The sequence below is a fragment of the Erithacus rubecula genome (genome assembly GCF_903797595.1).
Source record: "Erithacus rubecula genome assembly, chromosome: 3".
NCBI classification, from domain to species: Eukaryota; Metazoa; Chordata; class Aves; order Passeriformes; family Muscicapidae; genus Erithacus; species Erithacus rubecula.
In genome coordinates, this window is record NC_136689.1 from 144,218,955 (window position 1) to 144,242,776 (window position 23,822).

The window sequence follows — 23,822 nt, forward strand, 5'->3', positions numbered from 1 at the left end:
TTCTTCCGAACATCCAATCTAACCTGCCCTCTTTCAGTTCAAAGCTGTTGCCCCTTGTCCTGCCACTCCATATCCTTCTCCAGCTCTCTTGTAGTCCCTTCAGGTATTGAAAGGCTGCCATAAAGGCTCTCTGGAGCCTTTTCTTCTCCAGGCTGAGCATCCCCAATTCCCTTAGCCCTTGCTCATAACAGAGGTGCTCCATCCCTTGCTGCAAGATTCATAAGGCCTCTCAACTGGAATCAAAAGCTTCTAGGATTTACACTGTGATCATTAATGAAGCAACATTTACTAATTATATCTAGGAAATGAATGCCATTAGGAATTGTGTGGGCAGGAACTGAAGGCACAGGGGCTCCTTAAAGAAAGTTTGAAAATTCAATTTAGAACTTTTGTTGGAACAGCTATTTGGAACCCATTTTAAAGATGTGAAGTATAGCAATGCTTCCTGTAAAGGCTGGTCTAAAGAGGAGAAAGTTCCACAACCACATTCTTTGACCTTTCAGACTTCAAAAAGGGCCAGCCACTTTAAGGGAGGCTTCTTAGGACCTGAAGGTTTCCTGCCCTTGTACATGCCCCACCCTTGCTGTTGCAAAGACAGATAAAGGTGATCCACCCCATGAAAAGCCTCCTCAGGAAAAGTAGGGCTAATTTCACCAGTTTAATGTAGTGTTTAAGTGTTTGGTTTGCACAGCCAACAAAATAAACCTTACCTGTTGTTTTCTTGTTAAAGTGAGATTTCTCATCTCAGTCAATAGCTGAACTCTTTGTTTTCATGGATCCCAGTTTTCTCATGTAAGGCTTATCATCATGATGATCCATTGCAATTAAATCTGTTCAACCTGTCAGCCCAAGGACTCTGCTGTCCTTCAACAACAATTTGAGACCAACACAGAGCACTGTGCTGTCTTCCCCCTTTCTGAATATGAGGCAGCCTTGAAGAAAAAAAGGAAACTGCCTGGGCCCCATGGCTGAAAGGTGTTAATGGCATTGGGTGCCAGGATCTGCCTTCTCTAAGGGCACCAACAGCTCCAGCTGACACTGTACTTGAAGCCTAAAAATGGCCAAATCTAAACCTCTTTTCTGAGATAGCTGATACCTGTTGGCATTGGTACGTTCTCCCTTCTGCCCCTCATGTCCTGAGAAACAGAAAAGTTAATGGAAAGTCTCCCCCGTACCTGGGGGAAGTTCTTCAATTTTGCACACAGCAGTGTGGTCACAGATGCTGTGTCTGATTGTCTTCATTATCCAAAGCTGAATGAAATTTTTCATGAGCAAAGAAGACTAAAATGGTGCCAGCCTACAGCTGATACACCAGAGGATTTCAAAAAGCTTCAGTGAGTGGGGGATAAAATTCAGGTTTTTCCTGAAACCCAGCACCCAGCTAAACCACATGGGAAGATTCCTCACAGGAGTCCTCTCAAGGTTATCAGTATATTTTATGGTGTATTGCTCAACATGCTTACAGAGATCTCAATTTCACTTTAAGTTGCATAAGATGCAGCTGTTTTGAATTCACAGTGAATGTTCTGAAAACGAATTTATTTTAAATTAAAAGCTATTGCTGCTTAAGACTGTATATATTGTTGTATAAGACTGAAAATTCATCATATATCTTCCAAAAGAATTAATGGGAGAATCCAGCCAGGCAGGAATTTCCCCAGGAAAAATCTGTTTTGCCCATGACAGTAACTGGTGAGGGATCTCTCCCTGTCTTTACCTCTGCATATGAACCTTTCATGAGATTTCTGCCTGCCCTGTCCAGCTGAGGAGGGGAGTGACAGGGTGGCTTTGGGTCACCACAGCCAGTTTCCTGCATAAACAGATGAGCCAACTGTGGGGGCTTCAGTAAGAACTGAAGAACATCTTTCTGCACACTTGGCCACAGTTAGTGAGTGGTTATTTATCCACATGGTGGATAAACATGTGCAGCACATGCTGCTTAGGGACACTCTGGAAAACACCAGGGAATGAGGAGAATGTCTTAGCAGTGTGGATTGCTGCAAACTCCCCACAAAACACAAAGAGAGAGAGAAGGATCTCCAAGCTGTTAGCTGCTCTTCAAAAGAGCAATTTTTAAGGAACTGTAAGCACTTAAACCTATAACTTTTTTTTTACTTTAGGAGTTTCTTTTAGTCACTAAGTATTCTTTATAAATGGGAAAGGTCTATTCTCTAGATAAATTCAGAATAGTAAATGTATTTCAAGTGTACATTTTTTCACTGTGGAAATATAGGCAGTCTTGAGTGCTTTGTTTGCCTTCAGTTTAGATGCCAGTTTTTCATTTTGAGCAGTTGAGAGCCCAGAGGAGATTAAGAGAAAACTTCTCTTTAAAGCACAGGAGTTTATACGTGCTCCTAGGCCATGATTCAAAACTGTTGATATGTCCTCATGCCTGGAGCAGCCGTGCCCCTGAGTCCTCACCATGCAGTCTTTGCCCTGGAGACACATGGCACTGTGTCACCATTGCCATGGGTCCATTCCCACTGTGTCACCATTGCCATGGGTCCATTCCCACTGTATCACCATTGCCATGGGTCCATTCCCACTGTGTCACCATTTCCATGGGTCCATTCCCACTGTGTCACCATTGCCATGGGTCCATTCCCACTGTGTCACCATTTCCATGGGTCAGTCAGCAAGGGCAGCAGGACAGACAGACACACAGCATCACAACCAGACTCTGAAATACATTTGATTACTGCCTGTCCTTCTTGTATCCTTCCAGTCTTTACACTTTTTGCATTGGCAAGCTCGTCTCAGGGGCAAACATGGCTTTTGCCATCTGTTTCTGTGTATCCAGGCCAACTCTGATCCTCATTATTTATGATAGCAGAGCTAATATAATACAAATTGCTTCCTCCAGATCCTTTTTATTGATTCAGATTTCAAATATTCTTTTCTAAACTTGGAAAAAGCTAGCACTACTTTGACTCAAATGCGATTTAAACCCTTATTTTTCATTTTCTTTACCTGACTCCATGTCCTCTAAATCCCAGGTAAGCACAATCCCACATAATCCTCAAACTCATTATCTCACATATCTTACAAAGCATGAAACCATCCTCATCCAAGATCCCACACTCTCTTCTACATATTAGACAAAAATGCCCTGCTTTTCCTTTAATATTTCACCAGCTTTATTTACTGGTCCCAGAAGCCTGTGCATCTCCACAGCCATCAATCTCTCCCTTTTACTCCTCCTTTTTAAACCCACAATACTTAATGATGGGCAGATCATCTTCTCTGTGAAAATTTTTAGTAACATAATGTTGTTTTCTCACTTTATCTGGTTCCCCAGCAATAAGAGTTGGGGGGTGAAGGAAAAGCAGTGAAAAGGCAAGAAAGAAGAAATGATTGATATAGAATAATAATGCAGACATCTAAAGAAAATATAAGTTATATTTCACTGGTTTCCATCAGTTTTGGAAATAGGTTTTCATCCTCACAAAAATCCAAAACATAGTATCAGAAATAAATACAGCACAAAAGCATGGCCAGGGTGATCTCCTCATCACTGAACTATAGATTATAGAAACCTCCCAAAGGGCTGTGTGTTCCTGCATCAGTCACAAGGTCACTTTCTTAATTTCTACAAATCTATATTTACACATGCCCTTTGAAGAACTGTTACAACTGAGTATATTGCTTCTAAGTGCTGTCTGACAATTGTCAAAATAAATGAGCATCAGAAATGTGGCAGCTTTTCTTTTTCATTCTGTTAACTTCTATACTCATTAATTTGAGAATATAAGTAAATTTCAACAATTTGGAAAAACATTGAGGCCTTAATGTACTTAATTTGTTGATGTTTATCCTGCCCCCAGAGTGCCAGCATATTCCATCATTACTTCAGGTGCATAAAGGGCTTCTTTTCAGGTTTAAGTGGTTCACACTCTGTTCCTAAGCACCTCACTGGGATCAAAGGTAATTTCTCTCTTCCTGAAGTGATTTGACACTCAGTAAATTTCAGCTAAATACTCTAGTTTTCATAAATCAAACCTTTTCAGGATACAGTGCTGTTGCATGACTACTTATTTTATTGATGCTAAAATTCAATATATTAATTACTGTCAAGGAAGGCCAGAAATTGGTTCTAGCAAGATCTTATTAAGACTAATGCTAAAAGTGGCAATTTCTATTTGATTCTGATTCACTACCTTCTCTACAATTAGTGGCCACTGTCCAGAGCACAACAGATGAAGGACCACACTGCAAAACCTAGATCACAATTAGAAGAAACTTCAGATGAGAAGAAATAGTTTATAAATACTTCTGGATTTTTTTTCCTTTGGTAAGTTATAGGACACTTGATATAGAACTCCAGGAAAGCATTAGCTTGACTTTAACAAGCAGCTATAATTTATATGCAGAGACTTAAGATGGCAATAAAACATAATTTTCATATGTCATAATTGTCATAATTTTCTAATTATAACTGAAAATAGCAATTTTATTAGATTGCAATTAGTACATAAACATTATGAGCTTGAAGTGCATAAACAGAAACCCGATCATTTATTTGAGTCAAATAAGAACTATTTTGAAGCTAATCACATTAAAGTGAAAGTGTGACTGATAAACCTAATCTCTATTTCACTCTCAATCTACAATATTAGCTTTATATTAGTTTAGCATAAATATGTTAGTGTTACTTGCAGGGAAGAGGCACGAACATCTGCCAATCTAAATTTCTATAAAATCTGAATCCTGGCACACCAAGATCCATACTCTCAAATATTTCAGCTGCTTCAAAGGTACTCAGAAGCCTAACTCTCCTGTTAATTCAAACAGTGGTGGCTGGATAAATTCTATTGGCTATTGGATCATTATAAGAATTTCAGAAAATCTTAGGTCTTTAGTAATCCAGATAATTTTGAGAGCTTTAAGTCTTAATTGTAATGAGCAGTTGAACATAAAAAATAAAGTGGGTCAATGCTATCAGATCTTGAAGTGACTGATTCACTAAGTGTGCCCAGGTGCCATATGGAGGAAAGTGAATTTCTTGCTTTTTTAAAGGTCACTGTTAAACCTTACTATTGCACAGATATTTGCTGCCATGGGAAAGCTTTGGGTGTTTAAAGAAGGTGTGAAGGATTGGAGGTCTGACACAAGGCCAGGAAAATCAGCAGATGTCTTGCAAAACCTTTGTAGATTCTGAGGTGTTCTTGAGATTCATGATACACCATTTTGGAATGAGATTCTGGAATATGAATGAGGCTTAAAACACCCAGCAAACCATAAGTGGGAAGCTCAGCAATTCTGGTCATTAAAGTGTCAGGGAGTTTTCTGAGAGTGCAAGCATTCCCACACAGTGTGCCAGTCTGTTCCCAGCAATGAACAATACAGATCTGTGTGGGGTCCAGGTCAGCTGCCTTACCTCATACTTCATTATTTCCTGTCTGTGCATGTCTGGGCCAAAACACTTTGTTCCTTTCTTCAGAGAGCCCTTTATTAAGTTGTGTCAAGACGAGAAGGGTTTGCTAAAATACCAGCTCTGGACATCCCATTGCATGCTCACAGAAACCCTCAGCTCCCTTCTCCTGGTCTGCAAGGAGAGTTCTGCTCAGAAGGTGATGATGGTTTGTGCTGTTTGAGAGATGTTTTGGTCCCAGAGCATCACTCTGTGATTCACTGACTTCTATATCAGAAGCAATCTTATCACAGGTCCCCCTGAGAGACAGAACTGTGTCCCCCAGACCCAGCATTACCTGCCTTTGTCCAAAACACCTTCACTGTGTTCCCTGAGTTGGCAGCAGATACTTTCAATTCACTTCCACAGAAACACCCTTTCCTTCTCTCAGGTACCACTGCAAGAGATCCAGTCCAAGCCCATCCCAAAGGGTTCCAGGATGGCTCCAGCCATCATAGCCATGGCTCAGCACAGAAGAAACAGTCTGCCAGGAATTACCAGAAGTTAACAGGCAAAAGGTCAGCACAAAGCTGAAGACCTTCCCAAAAAATACAAAAATTTAAGGAACTGCCAATGGAAGAGGATTAGTAGCTGAATGTCTTGACTCAGTGATGAACAATGGGCTTCAGTGATCTTGGAGGTGTTTTCCAACCTTGATGATTTAATGATTCTACAATTCAATGAGCAAAGTATAGAGGGAAGTGCTTGGGTGCAGTCTGCTTTCTATGCAGCTTCACAATTCAGTCTGGACAAATTATTTGTTGTTTGTAAACGCTGAAGGAATTGCTTAACAGATTGTGCTGCAGATGTCATTGTCTAAGGGATTTGTTTTTTCAATCAGTTTTGCTTTTGGGGAAGGAAAATGAAGTGGCAAACAACCTTTATTGTTGGTAGTTACCAGAGTTGTTCCTGGAAGAAAAAAGTGTTAAGAAGTTATGAGCTGGATAATAGAACTGTGTACATTTTTAATGCAGTGCTATTTTGTTTCATGGGGTAATAGATCTGCAAATGGGAATAGGAGGGCATTGTAGTCAGAAGCTTTAAAACACATTTAATTGGGAAATACTGAACTTATATATTGGTGTTGTAAGCTTTTCTCAGGGAAAATAGTTATTGTTATTACTAACTTTTCCAAATGCAGAAAAATTTAGAGAATAAATAAAAATCATAAGAATGACATAAATTTCGAGACATCCACACTGGAATACAACTTTCTCACATTTTAATATCCAGCCATAGACATACCTGCTGGAAACACATGTTTATATGGAATTTAAATCAAACCCCCACTGTATAAAGCAGATGCAGCTTTTCAGCAAGGGAGGACTTCATTCCACTCCCACTGAGAGCAGCTTTAGAGCTACTGTGAACTTTGCTGGAAGTAAAATCAGCCATTTGGCTTGAAGCTGGAGCTGCAATTCTGAGGAAACACAACCAAGTCTATTATTTTTGGATGAAAATATTAATGGCTGGTGATCCAATGAAGAAGAGTAAACTTACAAATAGAATCAGGCAAAAGATAGAAAAAGAGTGAGTGGAAACTTCTTGGAGGTGCTTGAAATAAGAAGTGTTATGAAAACTTTGATCCCTACTCCTCTCCTCTCCTCTCCTCTCCTCTCTCTCCTCCTCTCCTCTCCTCTCCTCTCCTCCCTCTCCTCTCCTATCCTCTCCTCTCCTCTCCTCTCCTTCTCTCTCCTCTCCTCTCTCCTCTCCTCTCCTCTCCTCTCCTCTCCTCTCCTCCTCTCCTCTCCTCTCCTCTTCCTCTCCTCTCCTCTCCTCTCCTCTCCTCTCCCTCTCCTCTCCTCTCCTCTCCTCTCCTCTCCTCTCCTCTCCTCTCCTCTCCCTCTCCTCTCCTCTCCTCTCCTCTCCTCTCCTCTCCTCTCTCCTCTCCTCTCCTCTCCCTCTCCTCTCCTCTTCCTCTCCTCTCCTCTCCTCTCCTCTCCTCTCCTCTCCTCTCCTCTCCTCTCCTCTCCTCTCCTCTCCTCTCCTCTCCTCTCCTCTCCTCTCCTCTCCTTCCTCTCCTCTCCTCTCCTCTCCTCTCCTCTCCTCTCCTCTCCTCTCCTCTCCTCTCCTCTCCTCATGAGGGAAAGCAGAGTGAACAGAGAAATTTTTGCTCCTGCAGCCTCTGGCCACACCATCTAGAGAAAGTCCCTGAGATAAATGCAGCAGTTTAGTATAATAAAAGGGTTTGCTGAACACTGCCTTTTCATGCTTCCACTCATCCCAAAAAGTCATTGTCAAAGTTTAGAATATGTCAGAGCCCTGCAGTCAGGAGGGGCACCAAGAGCTGAGCACTCAGCCACTAATTAATGTGTGCATCTCCTGCTGGCAGCTCTCTGGAGGCTGAGGTGGGTTCAGTTTGGCTTTCACACCTTCCCTTCCAAGCTCTTGGGATTCAGAGAGACAATTTAAACTCTCCATCAAATACCATTAATGAATATTAGATTAAGAGACTGAGATATTTAAAAATATGCTGGTAGTTTAAAACAAAGTATTTCATGTGCTTCATAAAACTTTCCACAGGGAATGCATCCCTGTGATTAAATTATTTTAAGAATTAGCTTAATAAATTATATGTCACAGTTTCATATTAAAAACTGTTTGTCTTTGAGTGGTAATCACTCTGAGTCAAAACAGAGCACAGCTGCAAATTACTACCATGGGAAAGTACCTAATAAACCCTGAATTTCAGTATTAATCGATTTCCTCTAAATATATTTAATTAAATTTAAACTTGAGATTTAGTTACAGAAAACTGCAACACATTTTAAAATCTACATTCTTTTGAGGAAGCATACTTTCAGTCTCACAAGAAACTCACTGCTAACCAAGGCAAACCCTTTCATCAATGTCAAATTATTACAGCTTTCCCTACAACATTACTAGATCTTCACTTGTTTTAGAAATTTCAAGAATAATTCATAAATTACCATACCTTTAGTTTAAGGATGGGATATCATGGTTCATGGTATCTTAAAGATCCATATGACATATATTTGAGCCAAACATTATGTTCTTGGCTGCAATGACATGGTTGGATTCAGGCCTTACAGTGTTTTGCAGCCTGAGCAATAAGCTCTCCTGAATTCATGAGTATCTTTTCTCCTACCAGAGGAATTACAGCTGGTTCTAGCATACTAAGCAACCCTGCAACTGCCTAATATTTTTGTTAATCCAACTCTAAGTACATCTGGACTGTATCACAGTCTCTGCTGAAAGTCATCTGTTGCATATGTGATATTATTAAATTATCTTATTATCTGTCTTTGTTACTCAGTCTCAGTGAAAAATTTCAACAGTTGTATCAGCTGAAGTTATCAGAGAGTTTTTACCTAAAACATACTTCAGTGATCTTGCCTAGAGTTCTTTCCCTTTTTTTATTAAGGTCCCTTCTACATCTTTCACATCACACATGAACAAGCCTTTGCTTTGCATTTCCTCAGACCTGGTTCTGGCAGCCTGTTCTGTCTGACCCAGCCTACAACAGGGGCTTGAGCCAGATGATTGCAAGAACATCCCTTCCAACCTTGATGTTTCTGAGATTCTGCACCAAATATTGTTAACATTTTTAAAAATTCTGTTTCTCAGTGATATCCCATTCCACAAGCCCATCAAGTTCAGATTTTCTCATCACTGTGCTGATACTTTCATTGAGTTTACATTCATAAACTTATTACTTGCCTAATTACTCTTACCCTGGCCACACTGCCATGGTTGACAGGGACCTGCACTGTAACAGCCACAGTGGTACAACTGATTTTGCAGGTACAGTCCCACTTTCCAATTCTACTTTTCCCAACAGCTCTGTTTTCCCAGCAGTGATCATCCCTGTTCAAAGCTTGGACTCAGTTATGCTTTCAGATACTGCAAATATATCTGTAAATTTGTACTGGAGTGTTTGTCATAAAGTCCATTTTAGATTTCATGGCTCAGCAATGGAAACAAGGTTGTGGCTGAGGCCAGAATAGATCCCAGTGATAAGAACTCTTAAGTTTGACATTATATTGGAAATAATGGTGCAGCTGAACAACCAACTCCATGGCTGAACCAAGTGCCTCATTTGAATAATGTAGGCTGAATTCCAGTCTCAATAACACCTGGGAAGCAACAATATAAATAAATATACAACATAAAATATTTTAGTTTGTGTATGGGAGAGATGTAATTGACTTTTTACAACTATAGATGTAACTTTATCAGCATGGGAAAAGACTTTATATTTCATGACCCTAGGTGTTTTCTGATCATCTAGATGACCTTAATGATGGTGATTGGAGAGAGATCTGAGCCTAAAGATTGATCCCATATGCAGAAAATACTGCAATGTTTTACAGAAATAAAATAAGTGAAGAGAGTAGAATCAATACCTGGAAGCACAAGAGATACTTCAGATTTAGTAGCATTGATTAAAGCATGATTATTCAATAGCATACACAGGGGAAGCATAACTTTTCAGGAAAAATAAAGTATTCTATGTAATATCCGAGAAACAAGACAGGAAAACAAAACTATTAAAACAAATGTTAGGAAATAGAGAGGATATTTTACAACTAGAGCATATAAAAGTGCAGAAGATGAGAGCAAGGATAATTAGAGCTGGGTTCTCATTACAGGATACAAATTGTAGTAGTACTAACTCTCTTATTCTGGGAGACTTGTTCTTGGATATGACATAACTACAGGCTATTACACATCTGGGTTCTGCTCATGATTCTGATTAATTTAAGTACCATATGTGTTAATTTTTCCTAGATAATCCAAGGGGTAGAACCAGAGTGGTTGTAGCTTACAGATGGCTCCTGTTCTCCTCTGACAGAGATTTACAGGCTCAGGATTGGCAACAGCTTTAGTACTGGTAAAGAAGTTACTGAAGTATATGTTTTATAGAAAAGTAAGAAGAACCCCACAACCCTGTTCTCTTTAATATTCTGGGTTACAGTGTGCAGCATTTCCTCAGCCAGTTTAGGAGTTGTTCAGCTTTCTCATTGAGGGGATGGTGTATCTATCCCACAAACGATGGAGAGGCTTGGAGGTTTCCCCCTGATACATTACTGGAGTCCAAAATAATTTGCTTCCTGCACTAAGTGAACCTGTGAAATAAGTTAAATCCAGATCTCTCTAACTGATGTAAGTCTTTTGTAGGTGCTTCCTTTTTTCTTTTTCTTTTTTTTTTTTTTTTTTCCTATCAATGACATACAAACATAGAATTGTTAAGGTTGGAAAAGATATTTAAGATGATCAAATCCAACCCACAACTAAGTGACACGAGTGTAACTCCTTACCACCAAACCACATTACCTAGTACCAGGTCCAGATGCCTTTTAAACCATCACATAATGTCCTGATTTGGAAGGGACCCACAAGAATCATCAAAGTCAAGCTCCTGGATCTGCACAAGTCAATCCTAAGAATCCCTCCATGTGCCTGAGAGCATTGTCCAAATGCTTCTTGAACTCTGTCAGGTTTGACATTGTGACCACGCCCCTGGGGACCCTGTTCCAGTGCCAACAATCCTGTGGGTGAAAAACCTTCTCCTGATATCCAACCTAAACACCCCTTGAGTCACCTTCAGGCCATTCCCTTGGGTTCTGTCACTGATCACCAGGGAGGAGATTCATGCCTGCCCCTTGGTTTCCAGTCATCAGGATGTTGATGACCACAGTGAGGTTTCCCCTCAGACTCCTCTTCTCCAGGCTGAATAGACCTCAGCTGCTCCATGTAGGGTTTCCCTTCCAGGCTCTTCCCCATCTTTGTAGCCCTCCAGAAACTGAAAACTCCTTCACTGAGACTAAACATTACTTAGCAACAATTAAAACATTAGAATGTAATCAAACTTATTCACATACCAATTCTAAAACACAGAACAGTACTGGCTATTAGCAAGAAAATTATCTCTATTCCAGCTGAAATCAGGGCACCCTGAAGCTGCACTCTTCCACACAGCCTTTCTGTACAAGAGGAAATAAAAAACCAAGAAGGAGTTAAAAAACCAAAAAGGAGTCACCTTTTAAAAATGAACAGCTGAAAATACTTTGCCAAATCTCGTTTTCTGACTCCACCAAAAATAGCAAGCCTTCTCAGGGTATTCTATCGTAATATTCTTCTAAGGGTCATGTGCAGATTTACAAAACCAAAGATGGACATTTCTTAGTATTTATGTTTTAGAGCTTAGTTGTGAACATGTCAGGTACTTCAGAACTGTTTTTGTCAGGAAAAATAACAATACTTAGCATTTATATAGCACACCATTGTCCACAGTGCTTTCAAGTTATTACCTAATCAATCCTCTCAGTGTCCCTGTGCAGCAAAGATGTATTCCTATACCCATCAGACCAATTGTCTACTACAGGGAAATATGTACCCTTGAGATCTCTAACCAGCTGAGCCACACATAAAAAGTTTGGATAAACTACAGATGAAATTCTTTGCTTAAGTTAGTGAGAATTTTGGGAGAGGTGTCAGTGGTGTCAGCCCATCACACCCATACCCTGCATTGCTTGTGTGAGAAGAGCCAACACCACCTGCACTTCTTACAGGTTCCTGTTGTTATAAACTACATCTATACAGCAAATTAAAATGGGGGAGCAGCCTGTAAAGTAGAATTAGAGGAGTATTTAGAATCCAGACAGCAAAATCATATCAGTGCTTCTGTTTGGGATGGGCCTCTGGGATGCAACACTGCTGCTGAGAGTCCTTGCTGATGTGCAGCCAAACCACACTGGGATTATGCTGGCATGGAGGCAGCAATGATGGCAAAGATGTGTGTGGAACTGTTTTATCTAGTGGGATGGAAGCAGGCTGGCATACAGAATTTTCTTCTTCTTGAAACACAGATGGACCAAATATTAGAATCATACAATCATTGAGTGGTTTAAGTTGGAAGGGACATTAGAGATCATGAAGTTCCAATCCCCCTGCCATGGACAGGGACACCTTTCACTAGTCCAGGTTGCTCAAAACCACATCCAACCTAGCCTCAAACACCTCTAGGGATGGGGCTGTCACAGCTATTCTGGGCAACCTGTTCCAGTGCCTCACTACTCCCACAGTAAAGAATTTCTTCCTTATTTCTAACCTAAACCTACTCTCTTTCATTTTAAAGCCATTCACTCTCATCCCATCACTACATGTCCTTGTAAAACAAACCCCTCTCCAGCTATCTTGCAGCCCCTTTAGGCACTGGAAATTTGTTAAAAGCTTTTCCTGGAGCCTTCTCTTCTGAAGAATGAATCCAGCCCAAAACTAAACATCCCTGAACTTTCCAATAAACTGATGTGTTTGGAACCCATTAAACTATTCAGACATTTTTTTTTATCTGACTTTTGCTAGTGCTTCAACCTTTGTATGTCTGGAGCTACGTGTCTGATTTTATTCAATGAAGAAGACTAGAATATAGGCTCTGATGAAAATAAAATGTGTTTAGAGGATTTCAATATAAAGGAGAGACTTGGTATCTTTGCCCTTTTATATTACTAGTTAAAGACAATGCAATGCCATGCAAAGACAATTTTGGATGTAAAAATATATAGTGACTCTTAATGCAAATGGAAATATCCAAACCAGAGGCAAATGCATTCTTTAGTTAAGTTGTGTGTACCTGAGTTGTCAAAATTGGCTAAGAGCAGGACTCAGATCATGTTATATGAGACCATGAGAAAATTATAACTTTCCTCCATTCTCATTTTTCCTAAAGCATTTAGCTCTCCTGACAGAGGCTTGTTAATGAAAGTTTTAGACATCTAGCTGTTAGAGAATCACAGAATGCCTGAGGCTGGAAGGAACCTCTAGAGGACACTGATCCAATCACCCTGCCCAAACAAGGACACCTGGAGCCAGGTGCCCAGTGTCCTGTCAGTTTTGGAATATCTCCTAGCATGGAGACTCTATGAGATCTCTGGGCTACTTCCAGTGCTCTATCACCCTTCAAGTGAAAAAGAATTTCATGATGTCCTGTTGGAACATCCTGTGTTTGTTCCCACTGCCCTCTGTGCTGTCCCATTTACTGGGCCCCACTGTAAAGAATTTATATCCTCCTTGTGTCATGTCTGTTTCAGTCAAGATGGTCAAAGGATATGGGCAAAACAAGAATTAGAGGCAGCTATAATCTTTTTATTAGACCAACTGGTATAGTTGAAAACAAGAAAATAACTTTTTGGTAAACAGATTCTCCCAAAGGATTGAAATAGACCTTTGCAGGCAAATACAAAGTTGGCTGGCTGTTATTTACCCTCAGAGCACTGCAGTTTTACTCCCCATGGACTGCCTTGGAGCCTGACTGAATAAAAGCAAAACTACAAAGACTGACTTATATGTACAAATGTTGCCACATTCCCCCTTGAGCAGATGCCTGTTGGACTGTTGCTAATGCAGAGCAGACAAATCAGGATGGAAAAGTGCCAAGTGTTCAACTCTTATTTTTGAAAAGTGCTTTACTTCTCATAATAGAAAAGTTTGACATATTTTCTAGCCCAGAGACAATGAAGCAAATCAACAGTCTTCAAACAAAACTCATTTTTTGAGCATCAGGATTGTGTATTTCTGCTTAACAAAAGCCTTTCTGTCCTTCAACTGAAAGATATAAATTTTGTGTTATGAACTGCAATCTGTGAAGTTATTCCTGCTGTTGTCTTTGTAGAATGACAAAGTTTAGATTCTAGATTTTTTGACCAGATTAGAAAGAATTCAGCACAATACCACTGATTTCAAATGAGTTATACTGAATTTTATCAGTGTCACTGAGATAATAATGTGACCCAAAGACTACAAGATAATCTTGTCATGAAAGCTGTAAGTTGATTAGAAATAATCTTTAAAGAAGAGAAAGTCAAGGTAATTCAGATAAAAATGAGAAATTAAGTTTGTGTGTTTGGATTGATAAAGGATTCAATTTTTCATTTGTTCTTAAAAGATTAATTTAGAAAAGAACCTTTATAATAAGTTATGTAAGATACATTGAGGGGTTTTTTTGTTTGCTTTCTTTAACAATTCAAATGATTATTAAATTCTGCTATTGTCCTGAATACCATTGGTTCAGGTGGTTTCAGCAGTGATCTTGCTAAGAGAGGAATTTTGTCTCTATAAATTACTGCACTGAACTGTTGAGCTGTGTGGGTAGGCATTGTTAGAAGGACTTGTTTTTTTCCTAGAGGGACAATAGGATCTTAAAGAGACTTTCCTGTTCCAGAAGGTCAGATTTTTCTCTTGGATAAGTTTTCTCAAACAGGACTAAAAAGAATCAAAATTAATCCAGTGATTAATTTCTAAATTTAGAGGGTGTGCAAAAAGCTAACTAAATTTAAAAAAAAAATCCACAAAAACTTCAAGTGTTTTATTTTTAACTTTACACTATTGATACTTTTACAAAAGGCTATACTGTTATTTAAACTTTCCAATTAACTCAGGAAAATTAAATCCCATATTTTCTTTACACAGGATTCTGCAAAAGTTGGCAAGGATAAAAATACTATTCTTACTGGATTAAATGAAGACAACTGCTTATTGTAAGACCCCCAGATCTGTTTGCTTGTTATTAGTTTGTTGGTTGGGCTTTTTTCCAGTGGAAGGTAATCAATGCTACCCTTTTTCTTTTTCTTTAATTCTTTGGCATAGTTCTGGAAGATATTATAAACCCTCTGTATAATTCTGTCCTATTTTTCCTTCATAGTAACAGACCTGGCATAATTAATCTCTTTTGGAAAACTCTTTATTTCTTAACCCAAATGAATGCCAGCACCAAAAAATACAGATGTCTTAGAGACACAGGAGTCTCTACTGTGGTTGAGAGAAATGAGTACATGATAAGGCAAATTTTCCTTGTAAAGAGGGATAGGAATAAAAATATGTATCACAGAATAATATAGGAATCTAATACTGAGAGACTGGACACAGAAGCCTTCTGAAATCATCCATGGAGGAGGTGTGCAGGGGCTCTGCTCTTCCTGTGGTGTGGCCCTGGCTCCAAGAATTTCCTGCAGATTAGATCAAGAAAAGTTTATTCAATGCTTTCAGTCCTTGGTTTGACTTCTGGTGCAATATGAGACATTTGGGGATCCATTTACCTGAAGCCTGAGGAAGGTGTTTACGTAATGCCAGTATCAATGCTTGAGCAGTTTCATCCCATCTTTAGCTTTGTAAGTAACCTATGATTCTCTGTCTCTCCTATTTGCTAAGGAAAGTGGTAAGATTAATTTCTCCTTATATTAGCCACTAGCACCTAGTCTAAGCAGATCATGCAGTGCTCTCTGCAGCTAGAGGAGAGAGAGGGGTTTCTACAGAAAATAGGAATAAAGCACCCTTCACATGTGCCTACCAGTCACCAGTGATCCAAATGACTGCCTTTACCAGTGTAATTAATTGTAAATGTCTCAGGTTACAGTGATTTTTACCACAAATTCCCCCATTGTCTTAATACAATGTATAAAATGTGCAGGACCCACCCAATCTGTGATAAAACTTGTTTTGTGGCTTTTTAGTAATTTCTTCAAGGTTCCAGGTCAGACAATAAAACCATCATGTTCTCTTGTAATTTGCTACATCACAAATCTTTCCTTAGCTGCAAATTTTGCAGTCAAAGTTAATTAGTTGATCCCTACCATCACTTCTTCTCCTCTTTCCCCCTGCCCTTGTCAAATAACATTAACTCCTGGGATACCTGAATATTTTCCTTTCAAACCTGGATTTTTAACTTTCTTTGTTCTTTTTGTTTAATGCCTAGTATGGTCCTCTTCTATTCTCACCAAATAAATTAGTTCTGATAAAATACTTTGTGGTACTCATCCAAATGGTACAAAGAAATCTAATCCCACCAATTACCTTGATGAGTCATGCCAATAATTTATTTTTAAATAAGAAAAGAATAAAGATGTTTGATCAAGCCTGTTTTACAAGAAGTGGCAGTAAGTGAGATGAATATTATCAATAAAGATGGAGAAGGAAACAATAGCCTCATTAAGAACTTCTGCCATAATTTTAGTAGAGATTTACATCTGACTGCCTAATCTCTGTCTCTGTGACATATTATATTATTATTTGATTTTATTATTTGAGCATTATTTGATTATATTATAAAGATTCTTATGATACTATACAGAGAATCCCCCACAATGTGGGAACTCCTTATTTCTAAAAATGGCTTCTGATAAACTCAGTTATGAATTGAATTAACTAATTCTTTGAAAACATCATGAGGGAAAGTTACTTGAATCTAATTTTTGGAAAATATTTCACTTGAAAAGTCTATGCTTTGCTTTATTACTATTACAATCCTATGGGTTTTTTATTATTCCACACTTACCTCTTTAGATCATGGATACTTCTTCACTATGTGTCATTTCATCTGTAATTAATTTACAGTTCTAATTCCCATCCATTAATTTTTCTCAAGATGGGTTTTTTAATACTTTGCTGTTTTCTTTAACCATATTATCATTGACTCATTTGTCTTTTCCATCAGTCACTGACAGATTTTAATTTAAAACTCATATTCACTGCCCTTTATGCTCTTCTTTTTAGTTTCATCTATATTTTTAAGTATTTTAACATCCAGGAGAACTTGTTTTGCTCACTTGTGGAAAACATAAATTATTCAGATAGGCGTATAAAGAAAGGAGAAAAAAACTTTATATTTTTAATTCCTTGTAACAAAATATTGATTAGACAGTATCAATTAGACAAATTAATTTATATCAGAAGAAATTGGCACTAAATTTCAAGTTTCAATTGAAACTAACTTTAAATGATAACTAGCATTTTCCATTAAAACTCCAATAATATAGTAGATATGACATTTTTAAATGAAAAAAAATAGTTTTATACAAATTTCTCATAGAAATGTTTTATCAAGTGACAGTGTTTACTCCTCATATCACGCTGTGGTTTTTCAGTGTTATTTTCATAGGACAAAGGCTGATGCCACACTTTTTGGAGAGTGTCAGAACCTGACCTGGTGTCACAGGCCTCTTTTGCACATTCACCAGCAGTGGGTTGGCATCATGGACATTTGTCCACTGTGTGGTCAGGACATCACACAGAGCTCTTCTCTATTTTTGAAATTAAAATAATTAGTCTTTTCAGCATCTTGCATCTCTCAGAATACCCTTCTGTGCTCTAAACACTAGTTCTTGTTAAATGGACTTCATTATGCAGGGAAATAAGGCTGGCTGCACTTTTTGGAAAAAGCCCTAAATTGTCAAAGACTGCACACACGAATCCTGAAAGCAGGAGCTGCTCGGGTGAGGCCCCATCTGGGAAAGCAATCCATGCATATGGAGGAGACATCACAACCTGAAGATTAACATGATAAAACACTGCTGCAAATATTCAGCTGGAAAGACAGAACTGCTCTCAACTAAGACAATAAATTAGATGACGATTCCCATGCAGGGTTAATGGTAATATCTGTGGTGTCACAAGCATGCAGTAATTACAGCTGTGAAGATGAGTTCTGTTGTAGTTAATTATTTAGAGCTGCTGGAAATTCCTTCCTAAACACTGGAGCTGGGGTCTCAAATGAGGACCTCTGAAACCATCTTCTGTCTGTCTGTTTAATACTTGTTAACCTCTTTAATCTCAGTGCCAATAGGCTCTTTATTTTAGGAAGGAAGGAAGGAAGGAAGGGAGGAAGGGAGGAAGGGAGGAAGGGAGGAAGGGAGGAAGGGAGGAAGGGAGGAAGGGAGGAAGGGAGGAAGGAAGGAGGAAGGGAGGAAGGAAGGAAGGAAGGAAGGAAGGAAGGAAGGAAGGAAGGAAGGAAGGAAGGAAGGAAGGAAGGAAGGAAGGAAGGAAGGAAGGAAGGAAGGAAGGAAGGAAGGAAGGAAGGAAGGAAGGAAGGAAGGAAGGAAGGAAGGAAGGACAGGAAGGAGGAAGGAAGGAAGGAAGAGGAAGGAAGGAAGGAAGGAAGGAAGGAAGGAAGGAAGGAAGGAAGGAAGGAAGAGGAAGGAAGGGAAGGAAGGAAAGGAAGGAAGGAAGGAAGGAAGGAAGGAAGGAAGGAAGGAAGGAAGGAAGGAAGGAAGGAAGGAAGGAAGGAAGGAAGGAAGGAAGGAAGGAAGGAAGGAAGGAAGGAAGGAAGGAAGGAAGGAAGGAAGGAAGGAAGGAAGGAAGGAAGGGTGGCTGACCACTGCTATCATTAATCTAGTCTCTATGTCCAGGGCCAGTTCTGTTCTTGGGAATAGCCATATGTGATTGGGAAAACTTTTGGTCCAAACACAGCATTTGAGTGAAATGTTACCAGAAAGTGCTCACAGGATTATGATGGTACCCAAATATTCCTTTTATGAATTGCCAGTCACTCTTTTTTTAATGGCAGTTTCTTTTCCTTCCTTTATTTGTTTCCTTTTGGCTTCAGAGGATCATTAAAGTGGGACACAAACACAATTTCCTGATGTTAAAATTACCAATGACAGAAAAAACCAGGCATGATTGTACATAGAAGAGAAATGACTTCACATTTCATGTGTAATCATAGAATAGTGATTCTTTGGGTTCAAAGGATCATCTGTTTTCAACCCCCTGTCATAGTCATGGATATCACCCACTAGTGCCATTCATTGTAGGAGCAGATAACCTTCTGTAAGATACAAAAAAATCTGTACCTGCCTTGTGCACCTTCTTTTCATCCTCTTTTCAGACACCTAAATATTACAGATCTTTTTGTCTGCACTGGTATCAGTAGGCATTTGGACACAAAAACACAGAATTCCAGAGGGGGTGAGGGTCACCAGAAAGCACAGTGAGTGCAACAGCTGATGCATATTTAGGCAGTCTTCAGCCCCAAAAAAAAACTCATCTAGGGAAGGCCAGCTCCTTCTAGTGGGGCACTCAAGTGTCAGGATGAGAAATCCTGCCATCTAAAGAGTAGCCTGGGGTAGAGGTTCATGGTCTCCCCAGTGATACTTTTATTTCAGAACTGAAATGTTTATTTCATCTGTGCCATCACAAGCAGGCAGCCCTTCCTCAGAGGGGTCCCTGGCAGAGCAAAGAGGCAGGGACACTCCTGAGGATCACAGCCTGTGCATGACCCTCTCCAGTGCAAAATCCTGCAGTGGAAATACAGTAAGAGGCAGGCAACAGGAGGGCAAAACCAGCAGGAGGAAAAGTTTGGCAGAAAGAAGCCAGTAAGAAGCAAAGGGTGGCAAACAGAAACTGATTAGGACATAAAGACAGAAAGAATCCTTTATGGACAAGACCCCAACCTCCTATCTCACCAAAGGAATTAGGACAGAACAAGTGGAACCTGTGATTAAAATAAGGTATTTTGAGACTGGGAATGGGCAGAATAAGGTGGTTTGAGTTTAAAATGAGATTGGAGAAAGAGAAGAAATTATATTTGCTGAAGTGTTTTTTTTTTTTTTTAATATTGATTTTTTTTTTATTCCATACATGAATGAGTGATAAGAAATTGTTATTAATTTGCAAGTAATTAATTTTATGAGTTATTACTGTTTTGTCTGCAACAAAGTCACTATATGGTAATTTTTATAATCTTCTTAGTGTCTTGTCTTCTAAGAAGCATTGAATTATTGCCTAGAAGGCCCTAGCATTACATGGGGAGCACAATGACATTTGCTGCCTTAGCCCCTCAGCACAGTGTGGGTCTGTGGCTGTTGTCAGCAGGGTCACATCCTGAAACCAGCCTGTTCAGCCAGGAGAGCAGTGTGGTCACTGAGATCCATAAATTGACACTGAAAACAGCAGGTGGGGATGAATAAGAATTTCAAGTCAATTTGCTTTTTGAACTAAAACTACATTTTACAAATACAAAGCCTGTAATTACTACCTGCGAAATTTGACTCTTGAATGCTGAACTCTGTGACAAATAAAGGCAGGAAATACTGAAGTAAATGTGCATTTGCATTTATACCTAGTACTTCTACATACCTCTAACAAAGAGGGGGATTCAGGGCAGCTGGAATGCTCATGAGAGCCTTTCTGTGACTCACCCTTTAGATACTGCCTGGGATATTATTTACTGGCTACAGCCTACTGGGACACAGTCTCTGCCTCCTCTCTCGAGCCTCCCTCACAACAGGATTGCACTGAAGCCCATCCTCCACAACCAGAACAAGCAGCTGGCCACAGTCAGTCCTGACCCTATTGCTGCTCTTTAGAAATCATTCTCCCCACCATAAGTCTTCCATACTGAACTATGTACCTATAAGCAAACTTATTGGTGCAATAAGCTCTAAAATTTAGAGCTTTGTGATCTGCTAAATACAGACCTCTTGTAATCTGCTAAACTCCTTCTTGTAGGTCCAATATTCACCTAAAAGTCTGATTTTGACTGTAATCTCAAGGTGACCTCTGAGGACAAACTCAGTTATAGCCCCTGTATTTTTTCCTAAACAAAACAGGGATAGGGATACTGATTGCATTCTTACCATTAACTTATATTCCTGTTCCTAAGCTCACTCTCCAAGGCATTATCTTTCTTGTTTATGTTATGCCACCACATCTGGATAATAATATCATCAGGAGCTGAAATTAAGCAGGGTTTCTATGAATTAGGCTTGAGTTTCTTTGAATCAAGGAAAAACAGTTTCTGGATTCAAAACCAGACTGAGTACACAGAACAGCAAAGTAACCCCAAAAAACTTACAATAGGCAAGATTTTCTTTATAGGGTTGTCATCACTGTGACTCAAACACCATTTGGAAGTCAAGAGGTTCAGCCACCTCCTCTGGGTGCTCCCTTCCAGCAATGGGGAAAGCATCCAGATCCCTCCTGAGATCACAAGAGGGTCAGATGCAATCACAGTTGGAGCAATACCATGTTTACAGCCTTGTTCCAACCGTGTTGGTCAGGCTGCCTCACAGGGAGTTGTGAACATATGATCTGGCTCACATTATTCCCTTTTTACCATGCAAGATCTTTCCCTTAACTACCCTCACTCCCTTAACAGCTCATTTCTGGTTGCCATATCCCTATCAGCAGTGGTTTTGAATCCTTATTTGGTATTTATGCTATAGTTTCCCTGATAACTTCTGACTTTGGCAGTGATTTTCTCAGGTTATTTGGCAGTGATTTTGTCAGGTTGTTGCCTATCCTGTTATCTGTAACGTCCTGCAGTTTCTCATTTTGCTGTCTTGTTAGTGGCAGCACGGGTCAGTGTAGGCCATCTGCATGCACACTGCTTCCCTTTGTAATCTGCAGCATCCTGCAGCTCCTCGTGTCTTTATCTTGTCAGAGGCACGGCGAGACTGAGTGAGCCATCTGTACATGCATCTTAGCACATACCTGCCTGTGCCATCTGCTGCTGGATTAACAGGCAGAGGTAGATAAAATATACAGCTGGCAAAAATACACACTTCTTTTGAAAAGAAAATAAAACTGAAAAAAATCACAGCCGTTGTACTGAGACAGAACTCCAGAGATGGCCTCATTAGGGCTGAGGGAGGGGGACAATCAGCTTACTCAGCCTGCTGGCCACACTCTTCCCTAAGCCCTCCAGGATAACATTGGCTTTCCTGGCCACAAGGACACTGCAAGCTCATGGTCAACTTGTCACTCCCCAAGACTCCCAGGTCCTTCTCTTCTCACTCCCCAGCAGGTCAGCCCCCAACCTGTGCAGGTACATGGGGTTATTCCTCCTCAGCTGCAGGACCCAACACTCCCCCTTGTCAAACCCCAATAGGTTTCTCCAGCCTGTCAAGATCAAGCTGAATGAATCCCATTAACTACAGCTGTGTTCTACTGGATCTTGATTTACCTTTGGGTTCATGTTTGGGCATCTTGTAATGGTGTTTTGCTGAAGAGAAGTTAGTGTACCTTGTGTTTCCCACTCAGTTCCAGCCTCAGTTCCCACAACACCCTAAAAACCCAGTCCCAGACCTACAGTGGAACACAAAAAGAGTCAAAAGGGCAGGTTCTATCCAAGTGGGAATGTTTGTCTCTGTGGAATTATAGACACCATAACTGTCCTTTCCTGTGCAAGGAGAGCAGAATGGTAAGTCCTTCATAAATCTGATCACTACTGCCCCTAAACAGAGGTGAGGCACTAACACTGCAGCCAGTGCTCTCCTGAAGTAAAGCTTCCACCAATTGGCTTTACCAGACTCTTTCAAAGTACTTGATTTATGCAGGTTTTATTTAACATGTACCACTAGCAAAACAATGATCTGTTTATTTTCACTCAGTACGTTTTAGTTATAGTTAACTTCCCAGAGACAAATTTAATTAGCAATCAATTCTCTCTCAATGCTGCAGACTTCAAAAAGCTTTTCCCCTCACTGGGGCTGCACAGTAAAGTACATTGTAATTAGAAGCAAATGTGAGATCCCTGTCTTTTCTTATTTAGAAAGAGTAAAAGAAAGGATTAAATTGCTTTCTCCAAGAGAAGAATTAACTAAAAACAACACAGTAAATTGTCAAGACCTGCTTAATATTAATGCTTATATGTTTATAGTCATAACTTTCATCCAAAATTGTTTTAGGGATCACCCAAGGGATCAGCAGTAGCTAAGAGGTCACTCCAGGAGTCAGTCACAAATAAAGTGCTGAGGCAGAAGCAGAACGCTTGATTCAGCTCCATAGACAAGTCACTATTTATCTCTCACTTTAGATTTTGTTCTGCTGAAGAACCTTTAGGGTCTCTCCTTTTCAGTGTGTGCACTTATATTACCTAAAACCACAGGTCTTTGGGCCTGCAGGCTCTTTCTTGCTAGAAAATGAAGCTTCTCCAGACACAAAATCTGAGAAGATGAACACAACAGTTCCCCTGTCTGTCTCTGCTCTGCACCAGGAGATCCCCTCCAGCTACAGGGATATGATCCAGGATAATGTCAGGGGATATCTCATTATACAGGTTATTGCTGGTGCCTCTCTCATCCATAAAGAGACACTTTCTAGAGAAATCTAGAATCTAGATCCCTCTGTGCCCTTGGGGCAGCACAGTAACTCCTTGTCCTTTACACCACACACACACAGAAGCTGTGAAGTGTTGTAAAGCCTGGGGTATGTATTTTTTCAGCAGCATTGTAGCCCTGAGTTCTAATGCTGTGATCCTGCAAAGGAGACTGTGTGCACAAGACTTTTTTCCTGGTTTTGGTCAGACTGGCTGATAAAGGCTGCTGAGCTGTGCTCTGCAAGCAAAACCTCTGTGCACTGCATGCGACTTCGCCTGGGGAAATGCCATAAACCCTTAGCAAGAAATATTTCATTTCTGTGGGGATTGTATGTCAGAGATAATGGGCCTAGTTTGAGGATGGCCTTTTACAGAAAGTTTAATATCATGCACTGGGCTCCTGTGATGGGTCTTTTGCCTTTTATGCTTGCAAACAGTATCCCCCAGGCTATGCCATCAACTGAGATGCAGGGAATTGTTTGAGATTGTCTCTGCCTGACAAAGTCATGATTTAATCTCCAACTATTACCTTGATAAGCCTGAAAATAAGCTGCAGACACTCCAGAATGTTCTGAGATG

General features: G+C 39.9%; 1 long non-coding RNA gene across 1 annotated transcript in view; it reads left to right on the forward strand.

Annotated features, from left to right (window-relative positions):
- The window catches only part of LOC306800098, a 237,262-nt gene extending 224,146 nt beyond the window's left edge, over positions 1-13,116 (forward strand). The window contains exon 4 of the long non-coding RNA XR_013773760.1: positions 13,104-13,116. This is a non-coding gene — a long non-coding RNA (uncharacterized lncRNA). The remainder of the gene's footprint in view (positions 1-13,103) is intronic.
- The last annotated feature ends 10,706 nt before the right edge of the window (positions 13,117-23,822 follow it).